The sequence below is a fragment of the Ruditapes philippinarum genome, unplaced genomic scaffold, assembly GCF_026571515.1.
Source record: "Ruditapes philippinarum isolate M1 unplaced genomic scaffold, ASM2657151v2 ctg8621_1_1_1_1, whole genome shotgun sequence".
NCBI lineage: Eukaryota > Metazoa > Mollusca > Bivalvia > Venerida > Veneridae > Ruditapes > Ruditapes philippinarum.
The window spans coordinates 40134-49830 of NW_026863913.1; the positions used below are offsets into that span (position 1 = coordinate 40134).

At 31.1% G+C, this 9697-nt stretch overlaps 1 long non-coding RNA gene across 1 annotated transcript; it reads right to left on the bottom strand.

The window, feature by feature from the left end:
• Positions 1-897: 897 nt before the first annotated feature.
• Positions 898-2829, bottom strand: LOC132723811 (uncharacterized). The gene is made up of 2 exons (XR_009624796.1): positions 2731-2829; positions 898-1967 (listed from the first exon to the last, which is right to left on the bottom strand). It is a non-coding gene; the product is annotated as an uncharacterized LOC132723811 (long non-coding RNA).
• Positions 2830-9697: the final 6868 nt, after the last annotated feature.

Here is a 9697-nt window from a genome sequence, read left to right on the forward strand (position 1 = left end):
AATTGACACGTGTTACAATCCTAATTACGAACTGACTGTAATCACTGAACAGGAGACTTTCTTTGGGAACTCTGCGAAGAGTTGACTAACGAAAAGTAAACTTAATGTGCTGCCCACTCTTTGAGGCAGCATACTTGAATTTAAATAAACAGGTTTTAATATTTAAATGATAAAATCATCTTACTGTGTATTGACATAAGTGTGATACGATGAATTCGTTGAGAAAAACGCTTTATCACACCCTTCAAACTTAATAAAATGCTTCTTAATTATCCCCAGTGTGTATTGTCATGTGTGATCAGATGAATTTCTTTAGAAAACACGTTATCACACACTTCACTATGTTTCATATCGATAGAGTGTATTGTCCTAAGTAGGTTTTGTACACTTTGCTATAAAAAAAGTTTTTTCACACATCTGACACTTATGTTTCTACTAACCAGTGTGTATTTTCATTTGTGTGATAAGAGAAACTCGTGTAGAAAATCCTTCAATACCTTATGTTTCTTATTGCCAGTGTGTATTGTCATATGCGTGATAAGATGAATTCCTTGGAAAACGTTTCATTACACACATCCAATTATGTTTCTTATCACCAGAGTATATAGTCATATGACTGTGTGATCAGATGAATTTCTTTAGAAAACGCGTTATGAAACATTTCCAACTTATGTTTTATATTGCCAGAGTGTATTGTCATATTTCACATTGGTGAGAAAATGTTTTTTTCCACATACTTGACAATTATCAATGTTTCTACATTGCCTGTGTGTATTGCCATATGTGTGATAAAAAAAACTCTTGCAGAAAATTCTTTATCACACATTACACACTTATGATTCTTGTCGCCCGTGTGTAGCCTCATATGTCTGTTCATAGAACTCATTTGACAAAATGTTTGATCACATGCTATATTTATAATTCTTTTCACCAGTATGTATTGCCATATGTGTTTTCAGAGAATAGCGGTTAGAAAATACTTTACCACAAAAATTACATAAATGTTTTCTCTCGCCAGTGTGTATTGTCATATGTGTGATCAAAGCACCTCGTTGCAAAAATGATTTGTCACATATTTCACATTTATAATTCTTCTCGCCAGTATGTACTTTCATATGTGTGATCAAATTACTTGGATAAGAAAATGTTTTATTACATATTTTACATTTAAATCTATGTCTTTTCTCGCCAGTATGTATTGTCATATGCCTGTTTAAAGTACTCTTTTGAGAAAATCCTTTATCACATATGTCACATATATAATTCTTCTCACCAGTATGTGTTACCATATGATTGATAAGATACCGTCCTTGAGAAAATGCTTTATCACAAATTTTACATACATTTCTCGCCAGTATGTATTGTCATATGTCTATCCAGAGAACTTCGTTGAGAAAATGTTTTATCACATATTTTGCATATATAATTCTTCTCGCCAGTATGTGATGCCATATGTATGATAAGATATCGTTCTTAGGAAAATACTTTATCAGAAATGTCACATACATGATTCTTCTCGCCAGTGTGTATTGTCATATGTGTGATCAAATTACCACGATGAGAAAATGTTTTCTTACATATTTTACATCTATGATTCTTGTCGCCAGTATGTATTGTCATATGCATGATCAAAGTATTTTGTTGAGAAAATGCTTTATCAAATATGTTACATATTTAATTCTTCTAACCAGTCTGTGATACCATATGTTTTATAAGATATAGTTCTTGAGAAAATGCTATATCATAAATTTTACATACATGATTCTTCTCGACAGTAAGAATTGTCATATGTGTTTTCAGAGACTTTTGTCGCGTAAATCTTTCATCACATCTATGTGTCATTTAAAATAGGATCAGCATCTTATTTCTTTGAACATCACCTTTTTGCAATTCAGATGATAACTTCTCACTAAATGCGTCTTTAACGTCCAACTTGTCGGCTTTTATTTACTTGCTGGAAATAAGACCTTGAATTAACAAAATCATCACATATTTCACTTGTATTATTCACCTTATATTTACAAATTTTAACATTTTAATTTTCTACAGAAACCAAGGGTCTTAAAGATTTCTTTCATTGCATAATGTACTGATATGGGGACATTCAAATGAAAATGCATGTTGAACTGTAAACTTAAGTCTTTTTCCTGATGCATTCGTTCAACATGGCTGAATGCCATCATCATAAGCACGCAACTCCTTCATAAAAGACGCCACAATTTCGTCCTCAAAAATAACACAAGTTATTTTACATACATGTAAGATGAATGTTTGTTCCATATGAGACTTTTTCCTTGAAACAGATCTGTTGCATGCTTGTAAATGATGTCATTGCCGTTCATTTTAAGAATCAACTGCATTCTTGAGATGACCTCATATTTGCTAATAGAAATATTTTCAAATTCCATGCATAGTTATAATGAAAATGTCGTTTATTTCCATGGTAAGTATAACATTTTATCCAGGAAAATGAAATATGCATTGTCTCTCATAAATGACAGGAATATCCTGCTCTCTGAGTACAATTAAATAGCAAAACAGTTTCCCTCAGGTACAAAATAGTTAAGTCTACACAAGTTGCATTGCGTCTGCACGAGCTGCAGGTGTGTAAGAGTATTATATTATGCGGCAAAATGGTTAGGCATTTAAGTTGAACAAAAAGAAATTCCTGCTTGCATATTAGACAGGATTTTTAAACGTCTACTAAACAATCTCATTTTATATACTCACTTTAATTGACGCCAGTATGATGCTTTTATTATTGAATATTGCATTCTTAGATCAGAAGCTGCTCTGAGAGAAATATCGAAATAGAAATGTTCTTATCTGAAACAGGATTTATATGAGACTTAAAGAAAAAGGTTGCTACAGATGGGTGTATTCAGCTTTCAGGTAGTTCATGGTGGGAACTCGACATAGCCTTGATTACACTTAAAACAGTTACCATGGGGCAAATTGCAAAATATCCAAGTCTGTAGCAAACTCATTGTAAGATATTTGTGGAGTAGCACCTGTTTAAACAGTAGAAACCCCTCTCCGATATGCCAGAAAAATGTCTTAACCGAATTTTGTTCCCTACTTTTCAACTAGATTTATCTTCAAATAACATTACACACAACATTCCTTACAAATGGATGACTATCATATATCTACTTATATTATCAAATAGTCAAGCTGAAAATAATATTGTTTAAAGAAAATTCTAGGTTCAAAGGGATGATATTGATAATTCTAAACGTATTGTTTCTACAGTTATAAGTCAAGCTAAAAACTAATGACCTTTTTAAAAAATCTAGCTAAACACCATTTTGTGGTACAATACAGATTGAGCTCTTGGGAATTACACGTTATGAAACAAAACTACACTCTTTAAAGTGTAATCTGCTATAATAAATAAAGCGATTTTTCTGCGTAAATTTTTTATTTTTCATTTATAAGAAAACAAAAGATATTTTTTTTCCTTGATATAATATAATTCGATAAACTGAGATCATATCATATTCATATAAACACAATCTTTTGTCAAATACAAATAAGACAATTGCCCCATCAACACATTCAATCAGAGTTTTGTCTAGCAAAATAATCATTACAGAAGTAATATTCATCATCAAGCAAATGTACAAACATTAAGGTAATCTAGCCTATACGAATTCATTATTGTACAGTTAGTTATACAAACACAAATGAGGAGGGATAAGAGTGTAATTGTGATCTACCATACAAAAACAGTTATAATGAACTTAAACTTTTAGAGATGAAGAAGACAAAAATGTTTACAGTACCACCAAGAATATAAGTCACAAAAGATAATTAATTTATGTTTAGTTCAAAATAAACAAACTTCTGTATATCTACATTTTTTGCATGGAATTATTCATACAATGATATTTTAATTATTTTCTTACAAAGAACTTATTTCTTATAATAACTTAGTTCGTTAACTATGTACTGTACAGAAAGTACCGGAAAACGTGAATAATAAAAGTTTGTACTCTCACAGAAAAATAATAATATGTTTTTTATTCAAAGGCTTCTATCAAATGAAACTAAATCTATAAATATTAATCCTTCTTTTACCTGGTATTTCTATGAGATATCACTGTTAAACGAACTTTTTGCGCAGAGTCAATGACGATGAAAGGGGAGTAACTATGTAAGAATTTGGAGAGGACGATCATTTATCAAAGGGGAGTAACTATGTAAGAATTTGGAGAGGATGCGTACTATGGCGGAATCGTACCACTGTATAAATGTACAATTTTTGGAGGTTTAGGGTTTTAATTCGTAATGTGATAAAATGTTATATTATATTCAAAACTAAATTAATTAAACTTGTTGAATAACAATTATCATGACCACCAGAGGCTCGAACAATAATCGTATAATTTTATTTATCTTATCTAATAAATTTAGTAATGAAGCTTAACTCATTCATTATACCCTCTATTTATTCATATTATAAGTAAATAAGAAGCTTTAACTTCATTGACATGCAATTCACTCTATGTCTATCTTTTTACTGAAAAAGAACTTATACATATAATTTTATTAACTACACTTTATCCTAATATTCATTCAATTACCTGACCAATGACAAGGTAAATATATTAATTTCAAAGCCAAAAAGCGAGCTCTTTAAGACAAATTATAGTTCCAATACATTTCACTTCAAGTTTAGCTTACAAAACCCGACATGTTGCTTTACATGATCATATTAAACTTTAGAAATCTTTTTTTGGCCAATAATTGAGTATGAAATAAAAAGATAAAAAAAATCACAATTGTTAACAAAAATGGGTTCTACCGAGATTTGAACTCGGATCGCTGATTTCAAAGTCCAGAGTGCTAACCATTACACGATAGAACCTGTACATGGTGTAAAGGAGACCTATATCACCTATAAACACACATGATGTTTATTATATCTTTTTATCACAAATTTGACGATCGAACATATCATAAAATGAAGCTCATATCTCACTCATAATGTTGACAGACTTGACAATCGAACGAATGATATTATTTGGTTATGATTAGCAAATATCGTATGTCGCCTTTCATATACAAGTCATTATATACAACTCATATAATATAGGCACTTGCAATGGTTTCGGGATAAACACCCTTTTGAGAGCTTTGTAGAACTCAACTTCAATTGAATGTAACGATCTTTTACGAAGTTGTCTCCGTGTTCGAGACCCGTGGTCGAGGGGTTAGAGGCGATGACTTCTAATCCAGTCACCTCTCTGGCGTGGGTTCGATCCCCGAGAGATGCTTTGGTAGTTTAGCGCGGAGGGAGGTAAGGTAGTCTAGTACTGGTGTAATTCTCCAGGAACGATGGTTAGGAAACTACCCGTCTATATGACTGAATTACTGTAGGGAACAGGCGTAAAATGAAACAAACAAACAAGAAAAATCTAAAAGCATATTTTTTGTATTTTTTGATTGCAGATCAGTAAATACAATGCTGACATTTAATCTCTGACACAGGTGCTTCACGACAAACCTAACAACAAGTAGTTCTCAAAACAGCTTAAAACTAGTGATGTAAAAGAAAGAAATATTTTTATTTTGTTACAAGTATCAAACAAAGCACAACGCATTCAAAGTTTAAAAGTAGCGTTGTTTTATTGAATTTTTAAATAAATGCACGCGGATGAATATAATTTTAATCAATGACAGTGCTATTTTTAGCGATGTCGATTACCGAATACCTCAGAGCGTATTACACAAATAAATCTGTCGAGTAGTGGAATATATATACATGTCAGACTGTTTCGGCGAGAAGATTTTCGCTAAATTATTTTCATCAATGTTAATGGAAAAATTCTTGTAGTATACTTTTTCAGATATATATTTACACTGATAGTGCAATGAAAGACAAAGCCAACATGCTATCTTATATGATCATATTAAACTTTAGAAATCCTTAATGGCCAATATTTGTGTATGAAATGAACAAATAAAAAAGTCACCATTGTGTAAAAAGTAAGTTCTACCGATATTTGAACTTAGATCGCTGGATTCAAAGTCCAGAGTGCTAACCATTACATCATAGAACCTGTATATGAACAAAGACATACATGTATATTATCTATAAACACATATGTTGTTTATTATCAGTATATCAGGTATGTTGTCAAATTTAACAATCGGAAAGATCATAAATTAATTATAATGTGATTGTAAGATGGTTGACAGACTTGACGATCGGGTGAATGATATTATTTGGTTATGTTTATCACACATCGTATGCCGTCTTTCATATACAAGTCATAGACATTTGGTTTCGTGATCAAAACCCTTTTGAGAGGTTGTAGAACTCAAATTTAATTGAATTTAACCAAGGTCTTTCTATTTGAAAGATTCTGATGTAACGATATTTTAACGTAAATACTTTTTTAAATTTGTCATTTTTCCATTTTTAGTAACATTGAAAAAAAACGACGATTTTAAAAGACTTCTACGTTAAAAAAATCAGTACATTCAATTGAATTTGAGTTCTACAAACCTCTCAAAGGTTTTTTTTTTACCCCGAAACCAAGAGCCAATGATAAAGCATGTTTTATAAGAGACATAGGAATGACAAATACAGTTTATTCTTCTAAGACGATATATTTACCATCAACTATAACTGTTAAACAAAATATTACTACAGTACTTTGTTGACATGACCAAATCTTAAACACTCTTAAGTTATGCAATCTCGTGGCAGTTTAACACCGGTTTTTTCTTCTTTGTCTATAGTGACAAAATCACGAGGAGTGTTAGAATTCATGTTTAATTGCCTTTTAGTGCGATAAACTATCAACACAAAGATTGATTATTAGTTATTCTATGTATCCAATACGACCCCCCACGTTATACCGTTTTGGGAACCGACGGAATATAGATTACCACTATATATATGTTTCAATAACGTGCCTCTTAAGCATAAATTTATTTTGTGATGTTCAACCTAAACTAAACTATCAAACGTTTCTTTACCAAGAAAAAAGGAAAAGGTTTTGGTAATATTCATACAAATTTACTTTGATATGCACTTTATCAGCTTCTATACCTTGTGCCATTCATTCACAAGTTACCTGTATGTCTGTCTTATCAGCCATTTGTTACTATTAACAGATTTTATAACAATAACAACGTGTAGTCACGTGATTCTTACAAAAGAACATTATATAAATAAAATAATCAAATAGAATAGGTCTCATAAGATATAAACAACCAGATAATATAAAAGTGTCATTTCAAATATCATGCATGATTTATTTATCATAAAATCAACGCTTGACACTTTGAAAAAAGTAAAAGTATCCCTAAATTCAATGACTTATCCATAGGTCCATAAGATCTTGAACCTTGAAAATCTTGAATCTATTAAACTGTTACAAACAAGCATTTGATAGTATTGCGGGCAATACAGTAGTCCCCTACCGGTCCCTCAAAAAGTTCTTTAATTGTCATACACTCCTGTGTATTGCCATTTATAATGAATTTGAGGATGAAGTCTGTATTTGAAAAAATCGACCACAAAACATAATAAAATAAGTTTGTCTATATCACAGTAATGTGTTAAGTTTCCATGCTTAGTAAGGAAATTATGTTTATACAACCTTGTCATATTATTACGATGTGGGATTTTAAACTAAATCCTATAAGGAATGAAGAAGTTGGAGTGAAAATACCAGTTTCTCGAAAAAAATCTAAGTTCAAGGGGGACATAATTCTGGAAATAGTCTTGCTAGAGTATTTAACCTTCTCAAAAATGTCGAGTGATAATATGAAACATATATATGAAGTTTGAAGTAGATACATTAGGAAATAAAGAAGTTATTTAAAAAAGACAACATTTTTTCCCCTAAAAAATCTAAGTTCAAGGGAGGTAATACTGATATTTTTTGTGCTAGAGTTATAAACCTTGTCACATATGATGTGGTTGATGACCAGAAACTTATATTTAAAGTTTGAAGTAAACACCTTAAGAAATAAAGAACATATAGTGAAAAAGCTGAAAAATTTAAATCAGAAATCTTGAAATTCAGGCTATTTGTTGCCATAGCAACCAGAATTTTCAACATAAGAAGAAAAGAAAAAGGTGTGCATAATCTCCAGACTGCCATCTACCCATATTTCAAGTTTCATAAAAATATTTTCAGTACTTTTTGAGTTATCACTGGATCCAGTTTATGTGTTAAATTTGCCATATTTTCAGACTATTTGTTGCCATAGCAACCAGAATTTTCAACATAGGAAGAAAAAAAAAAGACGTGCATAATCTCCATACTGCCATCTATCCATATATCAAGTTTCATAAAAATATTTTCAGTACTTTTTGCGTTATCGCGGGATCCAGTTTTGTGGACGGACTGACAGACTGACAGACAGACGGACAGACAGACAGACAGACAGACGGACAGACAGACGGAGGGTAAACCTAAAGTCCCCTCCGGTTAAACCGGTAGGGGACTAATAAAGTTGCCGGTTTCTACCGGGTACTTATAAATGTATTATTTAGACGTATATTTTCTATCATAATAGAAAAATACAAGCATAATTTAAATTCTCGTTAAACAATATATTTCAGATTTCATGGCTTACTTATAAGATACACACACTAACATATTAGTAAGGCTCAACCAATATGGTTTCTCCAGCTATACACACGTAAAAATATATATTTCAACATTGAATAGCTAAATGATAAATATCATACTTTTTCCCAAACACTTGATGTAATTTGTGAAATGTTAACGTCATGTACCGGTAATACAAATGTAGGACAATGCATATTGTATAAAACCTTAGTGATTTCCGGCCTTTATTTTTAGCAGCTATGAGTGTTGGAATGTGAACCTTTAGCCATATGTCTGTAACATACTTTCTGATTACTGTAGTTGTAGTGTAGTGTAGATTAGTGGCTTTATGTTGTGATAAATATTTCTAATCTTTCCATTATAAGAGTAAATAAAGTTACAGTATAGAAAATGATTTTATTCTGACTTGAATATTGTACATAAAAATACATGCAGTATAATACATCGATCAATATACATACAAAATACACTTTAAACAGCAATTTTACAGAAATTAAAAAATTATTACATGCTTTTCGGTGGTTTATAGAAAATTTCAGTGATATAAAACTGATAACTTCACTGTTTTAAACAGTGAAATTATCAATTTGATAATTTCACTGTTATGAATTTAAGCCCCTAAATACGTTGTTTCAGTGAAATACCTGCGTGCACAGTACTGGGAACCAACTTAATGACATGACGTCGTAAATGACGTCACGTTATATTATTATTAGGCGCGCTTTTCATCCAGTATTAGGTTTAATGTCTTTTTTTTAACGTTTCTTTGCATATAATAAAAAGAAAATTTGTTAAGTTTAGTGTAAGATCTAAATATATTTCACCTTGTGAACACCAAAAGTTCATATTTCACTCGTGGCTGTGCCACTGTGAAATATACATTTTGGTGCTCACTGGGTGAAATATATTTCGATCTTACACTGAACTAAACAAATATCCTCTATGTATTGTAATTATTAACCTACTTTAAATACTTTGTTACACCGACATAAGCTTGCAAAAAATATATAGAGTCGTTGGCATTGTCAAATGTTGTTAGAAAGTAAAAAGAATTTAGATGTAATTGATCGGCTTTTTGCCATTGTCCACATTCATAATTT